Genomic DNA, 26,380 nt, shown 5'->3' with positions numbered 1-26,380 from the left:
TCAACCTCCTTAAATGAAAAGCATCGCGGTAGTTTTTTTATCCATCGCATCGTAGCTTGTGGAAAGGATCGTCCAAAGGGATGAACCGATTTCGTACAAAAGAAGAAGATAAGGTAACTGTTAATTTGAAAGTCTTAAAGTATCAGACTTACAGTATCTTACAGTATCAGTCTTAAATATCTACTCGTAGCATTTACAGACAGACTACGAATGAAAATGGCCAAAACCTTATTCCTCTTCTAGCCTTGCCGCAAATTCGCCGAAAAAGGCCAATGGAAACTAACGATGCGAACACCGTATACATTTCATACGAATATCTATGGTGGCTGTTAAGTGGGCGACAATCTTTATACGTTTGTAGGTCCGTGCCGCGAGAACGGTTGGAATCGATTGGAACACGTATTTACGTGTCGTGTAGCTGGCAAGCACGCAGGCAAAAACTACGGCTGTTGCGCGAATCGGTGCATTAGCGCGTATCACCATGCACGAGCTCGTAAGCGTACCGATCCAATTAGCTTTCTCGTTCGACGGCATTCTCAAAATTTATCCACCTCGGTTAATTAATTGCTGGACGCGCAGTAGCACGTTGGTTCGTCGTAATTCTGCCGATAACCTGGAAATATCCAGCAGTAGCAAAGTGAAGCGATAAAGTATTCTCATACAGTGGTGTTCCTTTTTGTCGCATTTTTATCGTCGTTGATCGAGAAAGTTGAACGTTCAGAGTAAATTATCTAATCGTCGTATCGATGGAAGATAATTGGGAATCGAGATTTACGCAGGGGAAATGCTACCTATGATTTCGCCGATAAATACAAGAGGATATTAGGTTGTCCGGAAAGTTAATTTCGTTTGAACAACAATTTCTGTTTTATATTATTTTATTGAATTAGGTCTGATCCATTTTCTATTCTATTTCTATTATTACGTTCGTGAATAATTCAATAAATTAATATAAAAGAAAAAGCATCGTGCGTCCATTATTTTCTTAATAAAACGAAAGAAGCTAATTTTTCGGACAACCTAATATACGTATCTCGTCAAGAGTTAAATATCGATCTATTCGACGCAAATCACTGTGAAATAGCAGTTTCGTTTCTTGCATTATCGTTTTTGCTGCGGTGTTGGATCGTTTTTCACCGCGAGACGAGAATACGCGAATTTGCAGTAACTGGAACGCGATCGCGGAAGTATCGATAGCTTTTGCTAATTGAATGATCGCGTAAAAAGCAAATGGAATCGTTGCCTGTGATTCAACGTGTTCGTGTTTGATGCGGCGTTTCGATTGTGAAACGAGGAAGAGATTTTGCTCGGCAAACGAATTATGTATCGCTTACGTTAAACTCACTTTCGGTTACCCGGTTCCGCACGTAACGATTTTTCAACGGGTTCGAATGGAAGAGCCGCGAGAGAAATTTGTACCATTTTCTGACATTATCGCGAAAGTTCCGATCGAGAATTCCTTTTCCACTAGATCCACGCACAATGAAATTTCGATTAAATAAATTGCCTCCATCGATCGTTACAAATTGTTTAGCAAGCTCTACGTATTCAAATTTTAATACAAATTCTACGTAATTGAAGTTTCTCTTTCAATGAATTTTTTCTTTCAATGAGACTTCTCGCGCTAAAGCGTAGAATTGCGAAGATCGTGCGTTTTACGTAGGAGAAAACAATTTCAGAAATTTTATTCCTATTTACTTTTCAATTAGTCTCTCTCTCTCTCTCTCTCTCCCTGCGAGTTAGAACGAACTTTCAGTTGCATTTCTCTTCCGTTTACACTCGTCGCCTACTTTTCTAATCGCCAAATTCCACGTATTTCGTGCTTGAGATTTACGCTCAAAGCTTGCGAGTCGAACTTGACTTTAAAATATACCCATTGTATTTCTTCTCCTCTCTATGCCTTTACTATCTCGTAAATTTCATAAATTTTCTTTTTCCCTTCCAGACGAGGTGTTTTGGAGCTGACACACTCTTCTGTTCCTGCCACTGGGGTACGTAACTTCGACGACGAATACCCAAAACTTCTTTCTGCCCGACTTTATGCTCTGCGATCTTTGTACTTTTATAACGTCGACTTTTAAACTGACCAGTAATTACACGGAACTAGACGCTTTTCCGACATAAACATAGCCTTGAAGTACAGACGTAATTTTTTTTTAATTCGATTCCTCTTGTGGTTTTTTAATTTTCTAGCTGAAAAATTGCGGAAAAACCCCGCCGGAAGAAGCAAATCTTCCCTGCGAACGCCAAATTTCGCGTATTTCTTTCAAAAATAAGCCCGATCCCAGTACAAATTCTCTAGCTTCGAGAATATTTCTTAACCATTCGCATGACTTTTACCAACGCCTATGTTGCACGCCAACGATGGTTACACCGTGAAAAACGATCGAAAGACTAGCAGACAATATGCGATAAACGATGAAAAAGAGCGAAATAAAAAGATTACGTTTCCACTTCCAGACTATCCTGTTTACGTCTCGAAAAGATGCACATAATCGGCGGTTAGTCTAAAAAGGATCGATAGAAATCACTCGGTTCTATTACCGTTACGCGAGAACCTCTCCTTCGCTTACGATATTTAACCATTGTTAGAGGCACGATTTTCTCATTCGTTACGTTCTTCCTGCGCATCTTCCAGATTAAAAAATTCCATCCACGTAACACGACTGGCCTAATACACCGTTTCGTCTTACATCAGGCTGCTCCTAAACGCTAAAAATCTCTTTGCATTTCGTTGCGCGCCTCTAACAGCGAACTCGAACCGTTCGATCGCTGCAATCGGTCGCAATTGCGTAACAGCAAGGCGCGTACCGTTCGCGTAGCCGATCAAAACACGCATCAAAATACCTTGCCAAGCGGTAGGCGTGCGCTTGTTCCTCTTCGAGGTGGCCTGCCACGAAGCACGTTCGGTAGCTCCTCCGAGTATCTGTTGCAAACTACCGGTGCAGCTGCGCGCCATGGTTGCCTCCTATCCGATGGTACCGATATTTATACGTGTATCTAGGTGCTCGTGTACTTGCCAGTTGCTTCACGCGATACCGTGCTAGATTTACCAGCGTTCGGCCTGCATACGGGCGGCTCTGTTCGCCAGCCAGCTTCGCTAGTAAATACTCGTTTCACGAGCGCGCTCGTGCTTCTATATAACGTACATGCAGGCCTATATAATGTTAATACCTGTTGCTTGTCGGCACAGCCGTGTATACACACCCACGAGTCAGTGGAGGAAGAGCGCGCGAACACGGATCGATCGCTCGATATTTTCGGTCGTGGAGAATTATTTCGCGTCGTAGGATACTTCTTCGCGTCGTTGTTACGAGACAATTCGTGGCGAGCTTTTGATCGACCACATTTTCCCGCTCCCGTTTCGCCCAGGCTCGTTGGAATGAAAAACGATCGGTAACCAGGTCCAGCGACACGATGACGGAGAGTCGTCATCGGTGAGGAAGAAGTCCGGCAGCGTGTTGGTGTCTTTTTTTTAAGGGAGGTGTTCAATGCCGGAACACTGGAGGAAAGAGCGGTCAAGATGTCCAATTGGTCATTTTTCGTGTCTGATCGTTCAAATTTCACTTATCTATAAGGACGGATTTTGAGAGATTTGACAGCGAGGAGACGAACTTGTTTTACATCGTATCTTTTTCGAGACACGAGTCGATTACCAATGTCGCGACGTCTCGTCTATGGTGTCACGGAAGAGTAAAAAGAGAATAAAATGACGTCTGTGCTAACGGATAAACCTGTAACTCATTGAGTTTGCTCAGTTGTTTCGCGTCGACAGATACACCTGCGTATGTGCAGATTGGTACGACGTTGACGATATCGGCTAAAGATTGATCGAGGTGGTTGGCACGTGGATTAATAGAGATTGATAGGAGTAATACAGTTGGAATGAACTTTGAAGTTGATTCGTTCCTCAAACTTGTTTCTATGTGTCTGAGTTGTTGGCAAACGTATCCAGCGTTGAGCAAACATCGGTAGATTTTCCAGATGTATCTCGAATTCCGAACGTATTATTACACCAAATGTGAATATCCTGTTCTATTTATCGTCCAATAGGTGTACGAACGAATAAACTTGGTGTCATTTAATCGATGAAAGTTTGATCAACGATCCGTCTTTTTAGATCTTTCAGTATCTCAGACCCGAGAATTCCGAAACATTTCACAGATATTCTTCACGCAGATCTGGTTATCTTAAGGATCTGGGTACGCTTTCAGTCATTGATTGACGCTTTATCTGGCTATCTATCGTTTCTAACGTGTAAAGGGTATTTGTCTACCTATTAAGCGCAATGCAAGAGGCGAAGCAGGACTTATCGAGATTTATCGAGGTATCGTGAATTTGCAGCGCTGTCATTCGCGAATTCGACACGATAAAAATAAAATGATATAAAGACCAGGGATCCTTTTAGACAAGTTTCTGTTATTCGAGACATGTTGATTCGAGTGGAACAGCAATGACCCGTCAGGGCAGCTCAAGAGCCGTATAGAACGACTAGCGGAGTGGCGATCGATTACGTGTAAATACTAAGTAGCTTGTCATTCGAATTATTTCACGACTTTTTGCTAGTCAGAAATCATGTTTCATTATATTTGACTTTCCTCTTTTCCACCCTGTTTCACTTTACTTTTTCTAAGTAAACTATCTTCCTCTATTTATTTTATTTCTTCCTTGTCGCGTGCTTACGATCGACCAAATGTTTCTGGATCGGACGGTTCTTTCAATCGTTTTAACTATGTTTTCATTAGCACGAGCGATAATAAGATTATTCTGTCGAAACACACGATGAATATTATCGCTTTCGTACAAGATCTGTGCATTTACAAACCAGGAATATTTGCTTCGTTTCTCTACGAGTTGATCTCTTTGACGCTGGTCCTCGTTTCACGGCGAAATACAGAGAACGCGTTAATCTCTCCATCTCGCACCTCGCGAGCGTAGGTCGTATCATTATGCAACCGACCGCTCCGTGGGTCGCGATTTCGAGCAACCTGTTTACGATCGCACAGTCGCCGCAACGTAGCTGACAAGTCTTTCTGAAATATTGGGAATATTCGCTCGTCTATCTACCAGTTACGAGAAAATTTCGATTCTCAGTCAAGTTTCGTTGTCTATCTTAAGAATCCCTTCTTACGATTTGACAAATTTTCCAACAAAAATTCCACGCAGAGGGTGAGTCGCAAAAATTACGCTGTATCCGCGGTAGAACTCGATTTATCCGAACTGATATCCGATTTATCGAATAACATTCCCAAACTTCTATTACTCGACTGCGGACAACAGGAATAAATATTTTTACCTTGCTACATACAGATTTCACCTTAGTCTTTGCACGACTGAAAGTTTCGACGCGGATTTGTACGTACCGAACGAACAAATAAATAAGAGAAACCGGCATACCCAGTGTAAAAGAAGAAATGGCCAGACGCAGCGGGTTATACCGACAAACCGCTGAAGGATCACCCCAACAAACTGACCACAAAACTGCTGGACACCGCAGAAGAATACGAAAGATTAAAGAGACATCGCACTTTACATCTACTTTGTATACGTCACTGAGTGTAAGTTACCACAGACTGTGCTGATTCCTCGCTGTAGACACGATAGACCGCGTATACGCGAATTAAAATAAAAGAAGAAAGAAGTCTTCCTACGTAATAACGTATTTTCATATCGATAGCGATGCAATTTCAAATGCAGTATAAAATTAATCCACGTAAAAATTAACTTGAATCGTACGGACGAATAAACAACGAAGATGCTATTATTCTGTTGAACAAATTGTCCGAATGCGCCGGATAAACGGACTTTTGCTGTACTTGTTATCGTAATTTGATCGCTGAATTTCTCAATACAAATCGCAATCTTCCTATCTCGAACGTTCCTTCGCAAACTATAGAAAATTCTCCCAAAGTTGCCTAACTCTGTCAAACGATATCGTAACTTTACCTTAAAAATTCTAAATTACCAAACGTGTGGTTTTCTTCGAACTCTCGATCCTCCTGCAAAGAGACTGGACAAAGATCCCTAAAGAAACGGTGAAAGAGATTGCAAAGCGCAGTGTGGAGGAACCGAAGAGGCGTAAAGACGCTAGAAGACGAACCACGGGCAAATGACAAATTGTAGTCTATTTACCGCGCGTCGTTCAGCACGAAACATCTCGGACACGCTTCGATCCGCGTGGATCCGGTCGTATACACGCGGTAAAACGAGGTACATACTACGTATATACCGTGTCCAGAGGATATTTAGTTGTACACACAAAGGTTTACAGGTTGGCGGTAGAATCGGTGGGGATAAATCGCGTGGACGTCGAATGCAACGGCCAACGAAAGCTCGCTCGTTCCTCGAGAACTGCTCGAGGAATCATGAGCCGCGCGCTGACGTAGGATCATTTATTTGGAGGACACGGTTTGCCGAGCGCGGCGAGGGGATGCTCGATAAACTGCGTTATTTATTGCGCTCCTAAAGCGCAACTCGTTTGATTATTTTTTTGCGCGACCGAGTCTCCGCTCCGGGAAAAACTGTTTCGCCGCGGCCACGATGATTTATGGGGAACGATGCACGGGACCGAGTAAGGCCTCCTTCTTTCCTCGGCAATCAGTTTCGGGAAGCTTGTCGGAACGCTCCGTTACGCCAGCGCTTTCTTCCGTGAACTGATTCCACGGATTAGAATTCTTCTCGGATTCCGATAAACTGCCGACGATGAGCGAATTTCGAACACAATGGGAGAGGAGGATTCTCTACGAGGAGAATGAGAAACGTCTGTACAGACATTCATCGATCGTATTAAATATTTTATCTACAGTGTATCGAGTATTTGTTGATTTGTGACTTGTTAAGAAAAGTAGAAAAGTAAGGAGACAAATTTTCAAGGAAACATTCTACAAAAGAGTATCTGATCTCTTGCAAGATGCAGAACGGATAAAAAAGTTTCCTCTAAACTCGTAAAAATACTGTCGTCGTTCGCTAAAGTAATAATATGAAAAAAAATGTCACGAGAACCAGCGAATATATCGATGAATCGTCTAGTGCATTTCGATGTAGCTGTTGGTCGATTATTATCTGTCCTATTCGCCAGACATCGTTCTTCGTCATTTATTTCGTTCTCCAATTCTCTTTCCTTCTTTTCTTTTTTTAACTTAGCAAGAACTCGAATATACTAAAAGACCATGGGAACTATTTGAAAAAATTCGTCACTGAAGAAAACGGAGACTTCTTCGGCCGATATGTCGTTTAAAGAGCGTTAACGAAATGTCGATTCTATAAGAATATATTTGCTTGTACATCTTTGTCGAATTTGGCAACGAACTTTCCAGTACATTCCTGCAAAATTACGTCGTATTTATACCGTCGAGTCATCGATCATGTCAAAGCTCTCCAACACACGACGCACTGACGACAAGCTAAATTTCTTTCCTCTTCAACATCCGATCAAACATCGTCCTACACGCCAAGCCATACTATCCGTGGCAAGGCGCACGAGCGTTCGATGCGTTTCATCCGCCACTATTTCCATATTCGTACGGGGAAACTATTTTTCTCTTCCCTCTCTCTCTCTCTTTCTCTCTTTCTCCTAAGCTGGTGCGTATACATCGTGGAAAGATTACCGTGTCTCGTTGTAGGCGTTTCGGTACGTAGACGTCTCAGTACGTAGACGTAGCACATCTGGGATCGGTGTCCTCTAACGGGACGCGATGCAAATTTCAGCCAAAGCCAAGGGTATAGATTCCTGTTGCACGTGCCTGCGGAACTTGTAACGACCTCCAGCTCGGGGGTGTTCCGTGGAAATCGATTCGAGTACGAGTACGTTGCCGACTCTTGCTAATCCAGCGGGGAAATTTGTAATGTTGACGGTGCAAGTGTGGAGTTTGCCAAGTTGATACGGACGTAAGATTTGCGGAGGTTGAGAAGGATGAGTGGGTTTTGGGTTTTTACAGACGGCGGAACGAGGACGATAACAGAATCGGTTGATCTTCTCGAAAGAAGAAGAAAGAAAAAGAAGACAAAATGCTGTACAATTCTCTGGATATGTCGAGCGTGTCGTGTTTGGTGAATTAAAATTAGATTGGCCAAGTGGCTCGCGAAAGTATTCACGAACGTTTATCGTAGAACGTTCCGGGTATCGTTGAAATTATCGAAACACCTGCAAACACGAGAATACGTAATTCGTTACAACGTGCGTGTTCGTTAATAAATATCCATCGACGAATACTTTGACGTAAAGTAACTGCCAAGTGGCTGTTGGTTCTTTTGAATTATCCGAAGAGATAAACGTGACTTACTGCTTTGCCTGGATGTAGTTTAGTAATGGTAGAACGCTATCGTAATACCAAGGGTGCACGTAAAGAAATATTATCTCACCTAATTACTATATATACCGTGTAAACCACAGAACGTTTAAAATCCTGATGAATTCAGAAACCTGTTGCTTGGAAATTCGAAACGACGAAATCTTCGAATACCTGGTATTTCGCAAACATCTTCAAACATCAGTAAACCACACCCACGAACAAACATGTACCGAGGAAACCGCTGAAGGAACGTATCCTTCGGCCGGCTTCTCAAATCACATCAGCATCCACACTTTCTAGAGACTGTTCCTGGTAGAAACCCTGCAGCCCATAGATTGCTCTTTCAACCGCAGACTGCCCCATAGATTCAGCTGTACACAAGGCCAGTCCAATTTAAATTTGTCCAGAAGCGAAAGGAAATCTCGGCGTTGTGTTTTAACGGGATCGAATGCAAAACAGCCACGTTCCAGGCTCAAACGCGTTGCACACCTTCTGGCTTCTGATAAATTTTCCGTTTCTCCTCTCGAGTTTCACCATCTCTTCCCCTCCGTTTTCCTCTGTTTCTCCGCGCACCCGCGCGTTTCTCCATGTTTCTCTCCTTCTCTTCCGGTTTTTTGTTCCTTCTTTCGGCTTTTTCTTCGCGAGTGTTAACGTAAAAGCGTAGAGCCGACGATAATACGACGGCGGGACATAAACCTGGTAAGAGATCGAGACATCGCCTCTCTGAAAATGTGTAACACGAGGCTCGGAGAAATGTTGGCTGTTCGGCGGTTTCCAGCCAAATCGTTCCATATCTGGTCGTCTGTTCTCTCTCGTAACGGGATCTCTCGCTACGGCTGCGTTCGCCTATTTTCCATGAATCTCGCGATACCGATCCCCAGGAACGCTGCGTGCGCAATGCATAATGCACGCGCAGTTAGATCACTCGGATCGATTGCGTTCGCGGGTAAATTAGGATTAGCAGAGGTAAACGCGTCGATGCATAAATCGTGATACAGGTTTTCGGTGCATGCAGCTTGGGCAGGAAAGTGTGGGAATCGAGAGTAGGTTCTTGTTGTCATTCTTTTTCCCCTTTTGAATCTGATACGTATGACTGGTACGGTGTATCGTACACACGCACTATTGTTGCATACCACTTAATACGTACAGACGAATAAATAAGTTTAGGATCGGCGGCATTGATTCGCACACCTGTAAACACGCGGCGTCTCTGTATCCTTTGAAATGGCACACTTACGTTCACCTATTTTCCATGAAATCCACGTTACCGATCCCCCTGATGCTGTACGTATACGCCGCAATGCATAATGCACCATGTCAGATGACTCTGATAGATCACTTGTAGATAATTCAGCTCGGTGCATGTACAATGTACCTTCGATGTTCTAACCGTGATTGTCGATGAAAATCACGAACCAGAGAACAGGAAAATTTCTTTGCACGTGAGTAGGTCGAAATCGTGGAATTGTATACGCAGAAAGAGAGACACAGAGACAAAGAGAGGGGGGTATATGCTATCAGAGAAGTAGAAATTGACGTCGAAGCTGGTTTTTTTTTTCGCGTGCTGATAGCTTGGAAAAACTGAGATTGTAACGTTCGTGTAGATATAGTCTGTCAAGACAAATAGAAAATTTAGCATATACTCGTTGGCAACGATCGTGATCGGCGGTTCTTGCTACTTCCAAGAGCACGGCAATCGTTAGAATTCTACAATGTGCCGTTCTACGGTAATGGTAGTAGAATGTTGAAAGTATCTTATCCTGAACTTTTAAGTATAGAAATTTATGTGTCTCGCAGCGTACTAAAAAACGTCAACGAATACTTTTTGCTGTAGCTTTCTCGAGCTTTGGACGTATTTGAAGGTGCAAACAGAGCCTTTATTCGAACAGAGAATTTGGGAAATTAATCGAAGAAAGCTTAAGAAGGCGGTATTTTTGGAAAAAATTGAGAAAACGACAAATTTACGTTATAGATTCAGCGCCACCTTTTTTATTATCACCGACATCGGAGAAGAATAATGGTATCTGTGTCGGACGCGGATATTTTTTGTTTATAAACGATTTACAATTTACGCGTGAAAATATTTATCCATTTGAATCGGTGGGAAGCTTCGTTAATAAACGAAATTACGTAATAATATCGTTTTATTTCGAAAACGACGTAAGTTCACTTCCTGTAATCCGTAGCCTGTCCGAACAGTCGACACACCGATAATGAAACACAAATGACAGCGAACGTAATCCTATCCTCTCTATCTCACGCGATATTGCACGTGCGGGCGTGAACAAGTTGCTTAAATGCGATTCAGTGATATGCTCGTAAATTATTATCACATTTACCAGTCTTATCAAATTAATAATAACTTTACGTTTATATATGATCGTTGCCAAAGTGGAAATCTAAGATGGAGGAAAATACGAGCATCTCGACGCTAATTGCAAAATAACTGTGTAACGCTTCCAAAGCGATAAACAATTTGCTTTATTTCGCTTTATCGCTGAGAAACTCAACTTATCGATAGTTAACGCTTAAACGCGGCACTTAAACTTTACAATAAGCTTCGACAAAATCTGCCCATACGTTTTCCAAGTCCGGATACGTCGGATTATTGTGCCGAAAGTGATTATTTGCAAACAGAACGACGTTGCTAACGAATTACTATAATGAAAATACACGTGCACAAGGTAATAAAATATAAGGATATGATGCAGTTATTGCCCTACATACCTCGTCTATATCACGAGCCTTTCAAAACACCTCCGCATAACGATCCGAAATGAAAAATATGTAGAATGTACCTAACATTAATCTTACGAGCCTATCGTTCCACCAAACAAGTAAATTAAATGTCGAAATGAGATAACAGTATTTTGACCGCCCTGTTCTTATTTCTGAACAAAAGTGGATTAAAGCATAAAACATGGATTCGAAATAATCGTACGATTCATTAATTTTGAAAGTGGCGCGAGTCTATTTGTGACTCACGAAGAAAGATATTGGTCTAATTAATTCTAAAAAAAAAGCTGTTCGTACGATGAATCTACCGTTTGTTTAAATACACAGACAAACCGAGTAATCGATAAGCCGATATCTCAAGGCAGAGAAGAATGAACTTGCAGCAACTTGGAAATAAACGGTCCGAACATACAAAATAATACGCAATTGTAACGAATAAATTTATAAAATATAAACGATAAACAACAATCTTCCTTGAGATTCGAATTCAGCGACCAAGCACATTCGAGGAAACCTCGTTCGAAAGAAAGAAACGAGGCCTTTCACGGCCCGCAGGAGATGAGCAGATAACAGCGAATGACCGATTTATTTAAATATAATCTGCATACGAGTAGGCAACGTGTCCGTTACGGTAGCATCCCTCGTGCTTATCGTAACAAGTCGGAGCATCGTTTTTTTTCTTGTTTTTAGCGCATACAATGACGCCGAATTCGTAAGTGTAGCGTGGCGATCGCGAAGTGTTCCAGCGCGCGTACGTGCGTGCGCTGTAGAAATTGGGCCGAGCATCCGTTTCCTTCCAACGATTCTGTCTCGCGAAACGCTTTTATCTCGCTACTCTATTACGATGGTATAAACATATCTTCCCATTACGATCTTTGCGATCGGCCGATGCGCGAATATCGGACGAAAAATTTGCTGACATCGTCCGTCCGAGATATCAACCGTTCGGTTTTCGTGTTTCGAGTAATAGCCGAGCAAGTAATAACAGCGAAAATCGTTGTTTCACAGTAATGGAGTTGCAAAGGATCGGAACGATCGGACGGCTAATACAGCGTCGTGAATGTTAGGCTTTACGTAGCTGCAGAGGTTAAGAAATCAGAGGCCAGGACTTGGTTTTTTCGCGCGTAGGCCGCTTGCCAATTTTCGATTACGTAAGCGCAAATTGCCGTGGATTAGGAGAATATTTTTCTGTTTTTAGAAATTTCTCTCGTCGTGCAAACGCATATTGAGATTGATGACCAGAAAACTGGCAAACAGCTATATTAAGCTAGCAACCAGTTCAGTGATTTTCAGATTACGCGGAAGCGGCGTCGATTTTACGATTACGGTTACGTATACGTGCCAATAATTCGACATTTGTTCAGCCGTTTCCTTAAAACTACGCGAAACGAGGATGCTACGTTTCAGCCTGGTTAAACGATAAACCATATTATTAGCTGTTAATAACGAGCCAGTTCGTCGCCTTTTTCTTCATCCGCGGGTCGTACAGCAGATTTTTCTTGCGACTGTCGTCCCCGATCGATGGGCCGTTTTACGAGCACCTTGAATCAGCCGAATTGTCCCATTTAAATTCAATTACCTCGATCCTGCTGCGAAGACTACCGTCGCTCCACCAATTATCCGTTTTCGTTCGTCTTCTGTCGGCATCGACGTTCCGTCTGTTATTTATAGGACGAAGAAGAAAAAACGCTGGGTGCGATTCTCCGATCGATAAAGATGTAATATGAATAACCTTCTCCCTTTTAAATTCACCATGGCGCTACGTTTTATTGAAACGTTTATCGTACCTACTCGGTGAGTATACAAATCCGGAACGTCCGTAACACAAAATGATTATTCGCAGAAATATCCTTGGGAAATATCGGAGGAAATTTCTAGCTTTCGTATAGGGAAAAAAGAAAAGATTTCTATTTTTCGTACGTTAAAGCAAAATGGGTTCCTTGCCTTTGTCTGGCATTTTCTTCGTCGTCAATTACGATTGCTCGTCAAATAACGAACTATCAGACAGAGAGAGAAAGAACGTAACGCTCGGACCCAACGTAATTCTGAATACGCATGCGGCTTAATTTTACACCTTCGACCTTTTGCAACCATCTACGAGCGATTACCTCTGTCCAACGAAATATTTTCGACGTTGAATTAAAATCAGACACCCTGTATAGCCATTTATTAAATCAAACGACGTGGTAACTCATCTACCCCACTTACTTAAGAAGTTTTAACGCAAAAAGCAAGAAACACTTAAGCAGCCGAATAAGGAAAAAAAAGAGCGTTCCAACGGGGCCGCAATTAAATTGTTTTTTCCGAAGGCCAGGTCAGAAGATCCAAGCGATCCGACTTCTCGTGTAAGTAAGAGCGAGACTCGGCCGCTTCTCTCTTAACTGAAAAACGAGACGAGGCGAGTAATTCCGCTCGCGAGAGCTGGATTGATATTTTGTCTGGACACGAGTTTAAAGCCGCTTCACCCTCCGGGCCGCGTGTCCAATTGTTAAGTGGCAAGTAGGTTAAGGGGTCTGCGACTTAATTGCCGCCAGTTTTATCATTTTTTTAATTGAGGGGGCCGGAGTTCCTTTAATTACACACGTGCAGCGACAGAGAAAGCTATTCCACGAGCGCGCCGTGCTCCTGACAGCGTTACGTCTTTCTCCCGACGCGCTCGTCCGCCGCTTTTTTTCCTATTTTCTCTTGGGTCTCGTGCACTGCCAGAGCAGCGAACTTAGAGACATCGGATGGATCCTAGAAACGCGCACAACGTTTCTTTTTTCTTTTTCTTTCGATCGTTTCAAGTTCCGGGAATCCATAAAACGTACACAACGATATATAGAAAATTGCGAGAATATATGACAAGAAAAAAGGCAAAGTAGCGTACCTATCGCGATATCAAGCGAACGAAACGAATTTCTATTTCGACCGCGTCTCTGTAGCTACGTTCGTAAAGATACAACGGGAGTTTCGTCTTAAAATGCTGCGTACTCGAGGGAGTTAAGCGAGACAGAGCTTGGCGGCGGAAGATGGTTGCACGACGAGAACGCGATGGCGGAAACGTCCTTTAAAAAGACGATACCTATCGTCGCGGAAGAGAAAAAGCCGCTTCTTAAACACAATGACAGTCGACGAACAATCGACCGCTACAGGAAAATAGAACTCTCGGCGGGGAGAGCTCGCTGACGTTACGAAGAAGAAGGAAGAAGAGAAGAAAAAGGCGAGTCGAGGTCGAAAGAGTCGTCTGCAATTAGTAATTACTCCGGGCTCGGCGACTGAAATTATGTCCGTGAGGTGAAGGAATCGAGATACGGTCGTACTACGGTAACTCGAACTGCTCCAGGGAAACGCTAAAATCTTCAAATAGCCGAGAAGAAGAAATTGTCAAACTCGATTCCCTGAAACACGAGACTTCGCACGAAACGAAACTATCCTACATTCTGGATTTATTTTCACGCGTAGAACAATCTGCAAAAAGAAAGAAAAAAGAAAGAAATTTTACGTTTCAATTTTGCGATTCTCGATTTTCTCGTTATTCCATCGATTTCCTTGATCCTGTTCGCGTCATAAGTTACAGACCACCCCGTGTTAAACGTCTTTTGCAGGGAAACATCAACTTCTTTCTACGTGTCACGGTTTTGATCCATGTCGGCCAAGGCGACCGTGATCGATCCAAATTTTGTTTGCCCCGTTTACCGGGCCAATAGCCTTCTTTTGCTCCTTTTCACGACGTGCCGAACAGGCACATCCGGTTCCACCGTACGAAAATATACGCGTTCGATCGGTTTTTGCCAGATCTCGCAAGAAGTAAGTAGGTAGATTCTGATCGGAGTTTCAGATTGAAATGCCGTCACACATGTTAGTAATGGGGGATTAATTGGCTCGGTTGTTTAATCGTTGAAATAACTGGTCTTTTTTTTTTTGCGAACGATTTGAAAGGAAATCGGGTTCGAAGAGTTTAAGTCAAATTGATATTTACCGATGCTTTTTATTCGACGGTCTGTGTTAAATATTTATTATGGAGTAAATTCATACGCTATATGGGACGATGGATTTTTAGTTGGTCGTACTTAATTATAATTAAGAAGGTTTTTGATGTTAACGAAATGTCGGGTTTTATGTTTCCGCAGAGGTCAGTAGGATGAAGTTGTTAGCGTTACTACGCTTAATATATGTGTGTGTGTGTGTGTGTGTGTGTGTGTGTGTGTATTTTTTTAATCATATACGACATGTACATCTGTATCTTAATTGTACACACACATTTATACACACAGTACACATATGACATACATATTTGATATATAAATACGTATTATGATTCGTTGTTGCAAGACAGTCGAAGAAATCTCGAGTACGGATCTTTCACTCGTAAAACGATCGCTTTGGTCAATTAAACTATTCAGCCTGTCGTTTAATTTTTTCCTCTCGTGTGTCACAGTCAGAATAGCTATCGATAAAACGTTTTACGCGATCGTAACAGTGGTCAGCCGCTATTACGAGCTCGGATGTGCGTTTTATTCGCAGCAATAAAATAAAACGTTTCGCACGCAAGTATATAGAATACAGGATTTCGAAAGGTGTACGAGGAAAACGTAACACAATTGTTTTATGAATTGTTTTTGCGTTTGAATAATGGGAAGCAGTGGCCGTGCTATTACGCTATATAGTAGGCTATTTATATATCCTACAACTATCCATTACTTGTAGATATTTCTTCAGTCAGAGAATAATAATTAAGTTAGTTGCACCACGGATGAAAGATTTTGGCCATTCAGGGTCACGTTGTGTTTAAGTGCAAATCATGCCAGCCGTGACTCTCGCTTTTTATTTGTCATTGCAACATGACCTTCGTCTTTCTTCCTTTCACTGTTCTTTCTATTTGTCATTCTCTCTTTTTTTTTGTTACCACTTTGTTCTATGCAACGTGTTCTATCGCTGTTTCTTTATTCATTTTCATCTCGTTTACATACGAGAACACGGCAAAGCGACAAAACCATAAAAGCAAGAATGCGGATTGTAATGATTTCGAATTAAATTATTCAAATACGATTTCCTCGACGCGCAAGTTTCGCTTTGTTCGCGATTACAATCTTCTTGCTGAAGTATACTTATTTCTTGTCGATTATTTCCGACAGTCGTTACCATAAGTAACGAAAAATCGCAAAAAAGAAAAAATAGTGGACGATTCTTTTAACGGGGAGGATGTTACGTTTAAAGAACGATGCTGTGTCTAAAAGATCGCTATAAGATACACAACTGCAACTCGAATTCTTCGTCGAGCTTACGAATTACGAGTTCTCCTCGAGCGAAAGCGATACCAAACGCGCGACAAAAATGTGCGTGTAAAAATGTGAAACGAAATGAAAAAATAAAAATAGCAAGGAAATCAGTCGAATGTGATAAACCTTGCTTGAAAATCAACTAACGCCGCTAACTCTTCAACAATACGAATTATTAGACTACACGCGGCCGCGGTTGCATCAGCAAGAAACGCATCCTCGCAATCATCTGTACGGATTGGAAGGAATCGCGGAAAAGAGAAATCTCATACAATGTATCGTGCATCCGTTGTTTATCAACAATCGACTGCTATTCCCGGGGAAGGTTTACACGTAATTAACAGGCTGGCCTTTGCAGGCATCGTTGCGTCACTGACACTGACTGCCAGCAGCTAGACACCGTTGACATTGACACACCGTCGCGATTTCAAAGTCAGATCCGTCAGGATCGTTCGGAATATGCCGTGAGAGTTCCTTTTTCTTTTCTTTTTTTCTTTTTTTTTCGTGCAATCGCAATACCTTGAACGCCAGCTACGAGAGAATAATGGCCACAGAGAGGGAGTGACGGCGAACGATTCAGAAAGGCGTCTCGCGATGAGAGAAAACCAAGGGAGAGAGAGAAAAAAATTGCAACGTTTTTGTTTACCGCGAGAATTATCGTGGAAGGAAGTGTGTCAAAACGGAGGACGCTCGGACAAAGGTTGTTTTGAACGTCGGAATAAATGCAAAGATGACGATATATGCGTAGATATACGATGGCTTTTTTTTTGAGGTTTGAGGTTTCGAGGTTCGAGAAGGAAGAAAGAAGAAGGGAATAGCTTGGCATTGTTATTCAAATCTCTGGTTCTTAAGTACCTGCAATTGAAATTTTGTTCGTCCATAAAGAAAGAAAACTTGATTGATTACGTAATTTTTTTCCTACGATCGACATCTATCCCGAATCTGGTAAAAACAGGTTATTTTTAATATCAGCAGTGATTCATGGGAAACTTTATACATATAATTAAATTGCGAGAATGTAGACAATTTATAGGAATATTTATCGTACGTGTCGCACAAGCTTCGAAATTTTTGTTAACGTTGGCACGAGACTCGTTGTTATTTCTGTATTTAGAGGTAGGATCACTATCTAGCTATTATTTTATTCTTTGGATAAATCTATCACGCCGTTCTGAGCCGAAGAACCTTTGTTGCACTTTCTTACATGGACTAGGGATAAAAACAAAAGAATATCTTAAACCTATCGATTAGATCTATCGATTATATCTAGAACTATCTTCTAGTTACTATTTATCGTAACTAGCGCATCTGCATACAGATGGCGAGCGTGAACTCACGTTGTCATTTTTGACAAGACTCTACCTGTATATGATCGAATAACTTCGCTTTTGTCACGTAGGAGACAAGAAATCACGAAATTGACAGATCACCGGTGATCTCCTCGCGTCGCAGTTTAAACCTCTAGCAAATAAGCTAAAGAATCGAACTTTACATATGGTAGTCAAATTTATTGTACGAATCCGACAGAGTGACGGTTCAGAGTGTTATAACAAGAAAGGTGTTGAGTGCTGATTTCCAAAGATTCTTATACCGAGGTTATGGTCCCTGTGCGGAGTGGTTATCGTCGGGTTTATATCATACTCGCCTATTCCGTTACTATCTGCTTAGTGTTTCGATGGCTGTGGCATGCAGGATGTTTTGTCTACCCTGTTACTGCTTCTGAGCGTGTGACGCTTTCGTACGGTCGAAGACGATTTATTTCCACTGTGTCGAACACTGTGTTGTTCTTTTTTTTTCTTTTCTTTTTGTCGCGGAAAATCGCGTGATGCGAATGAAGCGATAATTGTGTTTCGATGGCTGCGGCATGCAGGATGTTTTGTCTACCCTGTTACTGGTTCTGAGCGTGTGACGCTTTCGTACGGTGGCAGACGATTTATTTCCACTGTGTCAAACACCGTGTTGTCGTTTTTTCTTGTCGCGGAAAATGGCGCGGTGCGAATGAAGCGATAAAATCCTTAAACGTCGGCCAAGATGAGAAAGAAACAGAGAGGCGACAAACAGAGATGAGGTGAAAAAGTGGCGAGACAAGACCGACGATATAGACGAACGATCTATAAGGTAACGTAATTCACGCGATCTCGATGATCGCTTGAGATAAAGGAAACCGAAATGATACGGTGCCGCGTAGCTTTTGTCCCTCGAGCGAGTAGAAAGTTGAAGTTGCTGTTTAATCGACTTCGAGGAACATCATCCGGGTATCGCTCTACAAAAGGACCTTCAGGAAGGATCAAGAGATTCTTGGGAATCCGTGGAATTCCGCGTGGATAGTACGGCAGACCGTGTGTTAGCGGAAATCGATTCGGTTGGTAAAAACACGCGACTACGTTCGATTAATCCTTAAATGGCGGCGTGTGTATTATTTACGATCGGTAGAAAGTACTTACACGACTCGACGATGATTTTTCATGAGAGGGGTTACGCGATACTCGAGTTTCTTTCTCGAGACACGTACTCCTGCGATCGCACGCTTGATAAAATAATTCCAAGCTTTTAGTATTTCAAAGTAAGAAGAAGTTCGTAGGAAACGATCAACGTAAAAGGACAGCCACGCTGAAACGATGTTTTTGTAATCGCAAAGTGGTAATTCGCGATTAGAACGGCAAAAAGTATAATACGATCGGAAACAGGTTAAAAACACGTGACACGAAATTTCCACAAAACCACCGCTTCGAATGCTGGGCGATGACGATGACGATGACCTTGATGAACAATTCGACCATGACCGTTCAAACTTCTTACCATGGACTACCGAATCGATCATCGACGATATAGAAAAACCGCGGAACAAACATTTCTCGAGAACAAAAGGAACTAAAAATCTAGCGGAAAAATACAAGCAGCAGAGCAGCCAACGACGATATTTGAGAAATCACGACGAATCGAGTTAAAGTCGCAGACGTGCAAACGCGTTATTACGGCGAATAAAAATCCGCGAAACTTGGCCAGCGCAACGCGAACAGAGGCACGAACGAAGTAAACTCGAATCGATTCGGCCCGTTCTCTCGTCACGATCTTCGCAATCGAGATATCGTTATGATCGATTTTTACGTTTCTCTAACATAAAGAGGAAACAAAGTTTCGACACATTTGCGGTATCGATTTATCGACATCGACAAACTTATCCAAACGACAGAACAATTTTTCAACGGATTATTCCAGGTCTGTAAAATGTCTATGAGAAATGAAAGATTCTCCGACAATGTTAAGGTTAACCCTTCGCGTTTTCCACGCTCGAAACTCGCAAAAATGCACAGGAAGCATCCGTTTCATGCATAAAAGCGCAAAACCGAGAAACGAAAGCCATTAACACGAACTTGTTAATATTTCTCGGAAAAAGTCAGCGGATTGTTGAAAGAAACCGGAAACAGAATGGAAAACGATGCGATCCGCCTGCAGCGAGACTGAATGCTCGGCCGTATACGCAAGCTTCTGAAAGCAGACGAGTTGCGAGGAGAATAAGCGCGACGGTACAAGCGTGTACAGCACGCTGAGAGGATGAGAAAGGCGTTCCGTGTATGTTTCACCAGCGACTTCGATTTCACCTTGTTCCGAAGTCCTTTGACCTGCGCTGCAGGCAACGCGTTTGGAACGTGCGACATAACGCTACCTTGTAGCGATAAATTAGAGCTGGTGAGCTCGTGCCGCGTTTACGGACTGTTTGACGTTTTTGCGGACACGCTTCCTCGTATGGTATTCAACCTGTTCCGTGTCGAGAGAAAAGTAAACGTTTTGGCATTTTACGCTGCAGCGTGCTCTCAAGTGCAAACATTTACATCGTGAGACATTTAACGCGTTATGCGCGTCACTGGCATTACACCTGCCGTCTGTCCAAGTTGCAGATGATCGGTACGTCATAAGGAACTAATAAAGCGATTATTTGCATTATATAATTCTCTAATCGGGTATTATTGCTTTTTTTATAGAAAAGAAAAGATAGAAAAGAAAAGGAAGGAAGATACAAACAGACAGTAGAAAACGTGAGACGATATCGATGCAGTAGCAGAATGTTCTGTTCAAGATGTTCCAAACAAATGTGCCGTTTCTTTCAACTTTACATAATATGCATATTATACGGTCATCTGTTCGCCAACTTGTACTTTTCTTCCTCTCACCTTTAGTATTCGCCGAGTATCGTCGTCCTTCAAACTCAAACATTCACTCTCGTAAAGCAACTTTCCACGATCACGCTCGACTCGTGTATTAATTTCTGTGCAAACTCGACGAGAGAAGACGCAATCCCCTCCGTCGTGAACCTACTGCGATTACTCTTAACCGCGACACGTGACACGCGATCGGAACGACATCGCCAAACGAGTTAGAATCATCGGCCAGATTCACCGAGCTTCGACGTTACATCCAGATCAGATGATATCGCGCGCTGCGAGAACGACCAACAGGAACAAGTAATCGTCTTTCACTTTTATTACTCGTTAGAGTTTAATAAGAAAGTCTAACCTGTTTCTCACGAATTGCGATAAAACACAATACAGGGTGACTCAGGCTTAGAACCGAGAGCCGTCCGAAGCAAACGAGTCTAATAAAAGAATCCGAAGCGGACGAAAATGTAACGGTAAGTAGCCTTAGCCATCGGCAAGAAAGCAACAAGAACCGTGCAACAAAGTTCGAGGTAGTCGTGGTCTCTCGTGGAAACAGGGGAAAGAGAAGCGTAGCAACGGAGAAAGGACAAAAAATCGGTTCCTTGGGGCTGCTTGCAATTAGAAGACCCAACGAGAGAGCCGGCGGCGACAGACAACCGACGCGTGTAAAAGGATTTTTGCGAGCGAGCCGCGTTTCTAAACGACCGTTAGAAAGATCATGGAAAGAATGCGCGGCTCGCGGAACGCTCTATATCCTTTAAAGCGTTTTGTCGCGATCGGCGCGTTTGTCACGGCTATGCTTTGCCGAGCGAGAGAAATTATCTGCTCTCTAGCGATGCAACAATTATCAGGTCATGCCGGCCACGCTGTTTTTCAAATCGATGCCTCCGTTTAAACAGGGTGTTGAACTAGTCTTTTTTTATCCGTCTACAGTTACGTTATATTCGCTCGTTTGTGTAAAAAAAAAACGGATGGTTTAATTATCGCGTTTGCTTATGCTACGAAGAAAGCAATTGTTCATCGCTGAGAATAATTAAACGTAATTTCTTTCTAACGATAAACGTTTCATCGCGGTGTAGATCGCGAAGAAAAATATTTCTTATCTTCGCGTTGCACTGATATTCGGATGCTTGTTTGCGTTCCGCGATCTAGCAATTTGCTAGGAACAGGTGGAACTGCGAGATGAATTTATTTCGTATAATTATTTTGTATAATTAGCGGCAAGAGAAATTAACACGAACATTTTTGTACGATACACGGTGATCGTGAGCGAAAGAGAAGCGTTTAAAGCGCAATAGCGAGGTTTCGTAGCGCGATATTCAGAATACCATGAAGCCAGCTGTTCATCACCTGGCTCGTTGCAAGGATATTAAGCGTATCTCTTAATTTGCGAAGAAACACGAGGCACCTTGAAAGTCTTCTTCAAGAACGCATTATTCGTCGGCGTTATAACTCACGGCGGAACGCGTTGAAAGGAAAGTTTTAACGACTGCATCAGCTGCATGTGGAAACACCGAGGAAAGAGCCTCGTGTACTTCTGATGGCTAGATACTATGATACTCCACGTCGTTGGGAAGAACTGCCAAGTGTCGTATCGAACTCGACACTTTGTTTCATTTTTTATATCTGCGGTGACTCTCCTACGTTTGCTATCGGAGAAATTCACTGGATTTACTTCAAAGACAATTTTCATAAACGCTTTCATTCGCTTCTGTGACTCGACGTTTCCGATTAATTGACTCAATTTTTAACTGACAATCGGTGGTTTACCGTATACCAAACTTTCCAAACGTCTTCACAGATAACAGTTCCATATATCTGAACTAGAGATTTTTATATCAAGTTGTGCGAAAAGTGTCTTTCTTTTACAGACGCGTCTTTCACAGCGACGCATGTTTATACAAACATGAAACCTAATCTGTCGAACCTTGTGATCTTTATTTTGATAGAACATCTTTATTTTGATGGATTATACGTAATTCGACAAAATAATGTCAAACGAAAAATATTGTGCATCCATTATTTCCTTATAAAACGAAGGAAACTTTTCATGAGATTTAGAGATGCAAAAATGGACAGGATGCGCGCTATATACGAGATCCTAAAAAATATTCAAAGCGAACCACTCGTTATAGTCTTTAACAGGCGAAACGAATCTCTGCCTGTTCCATTCCTATTTCTTTTGCCGCGTCCATAAAAATGCAAATTTGCGGTCTAATCGCGAACATACGAATCTGCATAAACACGCTCGGTCTGATAACCAGTACGTGAACTACAAGCCAGCAAATAAACTCTCATCATGATGATCCATATACGACTTAGAAACAAATCGACGGTTTCCATGGTTCGTTAAAAACACTTTGACTGCCACGCCGAAATCACGCGTCTCGCTGAGGACGCCACGGGAGTATTTTTATTATTCAAAGCATACAATAGCAAAACAATAATAAATTGACGACGTAAGACGACATTCTTCCCCCAATGCACCGTTTATCTTATTCGTGGCCACGGGTGGACCACCGTGGCGCCTTGGTAACAGTCGATAGCGATATATTGTAACGAGGCTTCGTTTATTTCAACAAACCATTCGCCTTCCTTATTTCTTTGTAAGCAAAACGTGCGGAATATATCGTTGAAACGTGTAGAAGATATTAGTAAACGGTATTTGCTCGTTCTATGTATAATAGCAAGGTATGTTCACACTTGTAACTTCAATTATACGATTATAAAGCAGCGTTTACGATTATTTTCTAAGCTGTGTTTATAATAATATTCGTAGATTACCCTTCAAAGATATGGACGCAAACACAGTGCACCGTTAGATGCAAGAGTTGTTCTAATAAGAATGTTTAATCGTGCAATGGGGCACTTTTTACTTCAAAGTATCTTCTATTTTTCGGTTATATTCAAAATTCCCCAACTGTCAATTTTCATTGAATTTTTACAATTGTAAGAAGTTCAAGCGCTCCGGTCACCAATGACCACCATTGCATCACAGGAGAAACCGTGGCCGATCATTATGACCAACGTGGCAGTCAAAGTGTTGAAAAGTCAAACGTACATGGTTTTTTCTAGCATCCGATGAACACCATCTTCGAAATACTGCAGGAAGTACTCGATAAACCGTAAGAGACGTAAACGATGGTCATCGAACCCGAGTATCGCGTTCTCCAGCGGCGAATCCTCGATCGAATCGCGCGTATCTGCGAGCAGCGTAATAATTGAAAGATTCAATTCAATCAATAATGCTATTCATCGCGCGGTTATAATGGATTGGAAAGGTACGAAGGTTAAGAAAGTGGGTTCCGCATGAACTATCAGCAATAAACCATATTCAGCGAACGTACCTTCTGTGCTTCTTTCGCGGCACTGGATAAAATCAACTGGCTGTTTCGCTGATCGTATCGTTGCCAGAAGGTGAGAAATAGATCTTGTGTAATAATACTTCAAGGCGAGAGATAATAGGACGGTCGTGGAACACAATTAGTGTGTCTAATCTTAGGCCTTATGCGAGAATCGTTTGAAAAAAAAAAAAAAAAAAATAGAAAAAAAGAAAAAATCGAGACACGATCGACTTCGAGGGAAACAATGATCGGATCGGGCTTCGACGATCGAGATGCAAGATCGAGATGAATGTTCGGGTATTTTGTAAAAGGTTCGCTCGGCTATGCTCGTTCTCGCGTCGGAATTGCGTCTCGTTGTAATAAGATTAATGTCGCGTGGTTTACAGGAATAATCCAAGGTATCGGGATTATCGAAGGTATTAGAGGATAAAAAGGATCGCGGATTATTCCAATTGAAGAGATATGAGTCATATTCGGCGATTCCTTTAGAGCCGAGGAATGTTGCTAGCTCGATATCGTGGGACGAAGTAGGTTTTTCTTTCATATTATTCTAGTCGAAGATTATAGAGAAAAAATATCGGTCATATTTTTGCTTCTTTATAGAGGAAAGAGTCGTAGATTTAATATGTAGATTAATATTACTCAAATTGTTTTTTCTTTTTTATTTAGTTTCGGGGTTGAATATATACCCTTGCTGTCCTCTTGAGTATTTTATGAATATCAAAATAATCTTCCTTTCTTTTAAATTTCCAACCATTCATCGGCTATTTTTGAAAGACTGTAACCGGCAGAATAATAAATAGGATACGAGAGATCGTTGCTTTCTCATAAGAAAATTAGGATGGTGAACGGTTTTAAACACTATAAACGTCGTTTCCCATGTTCCTAACGGTTGTGTTGCGAATTCCCGACTAAAGAACAACCGGTCGGGTCAAACCGATCGGTCGATATCGCGTACCTCGAATGAATTAGCGCTCAAGGTGGAGGAGGTTTAATAGATCGAGTGTTGGAATAATCCAGCACTGTATTTGCACATGTTGTATAAAAGTAAAGTGTGACGTTACGAACACGGTGGTAGTAAGATGTTGTTGAGAGTGAAGTATTTCACCCGCACGGTACGATGTCCGATGATGAACCGTCTTAGTATGTTGCTGATTCTCTTCCTCAGCCGTTGGGTCTCGTCCGTCCGTTCTGCCTTCCCAACCGGGGTTTTCCCTGACCTTTGAGTCTGTAGACGATTGGTTAAGGATCGATGATATAGAATACCAAGAGCGAGAGATTGCTGTTGCAACGCGTCAAATATATTTGGAATAAATTAAATAAATATAAGTACAAATACTGTCGAAAGACGCTCGTTCAATGTGTTCGCAACGATAGCGTATGATCGCTCGTAGATAACTCGATAACTACAGGGTGGTTTGTAACTGGTGGTGCAAGCGGAAAGGGGGTGATTCTACGCGAAAAGAGAAGTCGAAAATGTAGAATAAAAATTTTTTATTTTTTTTAAAAATCTACGGTGAAATTTAAAAATTTAAAAATTTAAAAATTTAAAAATTTTAAAAATTTAAAAATTTTAAAAATTAAAAAAATAACGTCAATCGAGACAACGATCTACAGTGAGATCCGTTAAAACGAGACGCGATAAAGTGCACGCGTACCGAGCGAAAATTCAAAGTCGATTTTCTCGAAAACAAAGCCTCGAACGAAAAATTGTTATTCTATATTTTCGACTTCTTTTTTCGCGTAGAATCGCCCCCTTTCCGTTTGTACCACCAGTTACCAACCACCCTGTATAACCCGGATAATAACTCGGACAATCTCGTAGATATTGATCGCTAATTCGTAGATACTCTGTATATACTGTAGATACTCGCGTCCGTTTATTTATACTGGTCTTTTGGCCGTTTATTTATACTGGGTTTTGGCCCGGAGTTTATTTATCATTACGTTTCATGCGTCAAGGCTGTGTCAATGTCCCGAGGCAAAACAACAGCGCGATTTGAATTGTCCTCTAACTCACGTGCCGCTACAAGTCCTTAGATTTACAGCTCGGGGAGGACAGTTAATTCGGAATTTCCCAAAGAAGGGAATGGGTCTGTCCATGCCATGAACGGACGGCCACTCAAAATTCCGAACAGGTTGTCTCTATTTTGGAATATAATATCTATTTAATGATCTTATCAAGTATACATTCGTTTGGTAAAGTTACGCTATTTTCCGTACTGTCCATCACGACCGGTCATGATACTTTTCCCTTTTATTTATGTTACTTTCATACCATCTACTTAAACGACAAAATATCGAGCATTAAGGAACCCAAAGATCTCGGATAAGGTAATGATTTCGTAAATAAGTACGCTTTTAATAACTTCTCTTCAGGTGTCAATTATATAGTGGTTCTTGATTAAACTGGCTCGACTTGTTCCCAAATAAGCTTGTTAATCTCTTTTTATAATATTACGCGCGTGAATAAACTAGCTTATCGAAACGACTTGTTTTCGTGGATCCCCAAGTACAGTTCCAATTTATCGTCGATCGAAAGATCGATTTTCCAATTTTTGTAACGGCAGAATATTCGCAATTATGCGAAC

At 41.8% G+C, this 26,380-nt stretch overlaps 1 protein-coding gene across 1 annotated transcript in view; it reads left to right on the top strand.

Annotated features, from left to right (window-relative positions):
• The first annotated feature begins 1,938 nt into the window (after nucleotides 1-1,938).
• The window catches only part of LOC117209643 (protein sister of odd and bowel), a 38,208-nt gene continuing 13,766 nt past the window's right edge, over nucleotides 1,939-26,380 (top strand). Inside the window, exon 1 of the mRNA XM_033451887.1 lies at nucleotides 1,939-1,991. The gene's annotated coding sequence lies outside the window, so the exon portion shown is untranslated. The remainder of the gene's footprint in view (nucleotides 1,992-26,380) is intronic.

Source organism: Bombus bifarius, unplaced genomic scaffold (genome assembly GCF_011952205.1).
Source record: "Bombus bifarius isolate JDL3187 unplaced genomic scaffold, Bbif_JDL3187 scf7180000008178, whole genome shotgun sequence".
NCBI lineage: Eukaryota > Metazoa > Arthropoda > Insecta > Hymenoptera > Apidae > Bombus > Bombus bifarius.
The sequence above is the reverse complement of the archived record's forward strand: the minus strand, read 5'-3'. Positions and strand labels throughout refer to the sequence as shown.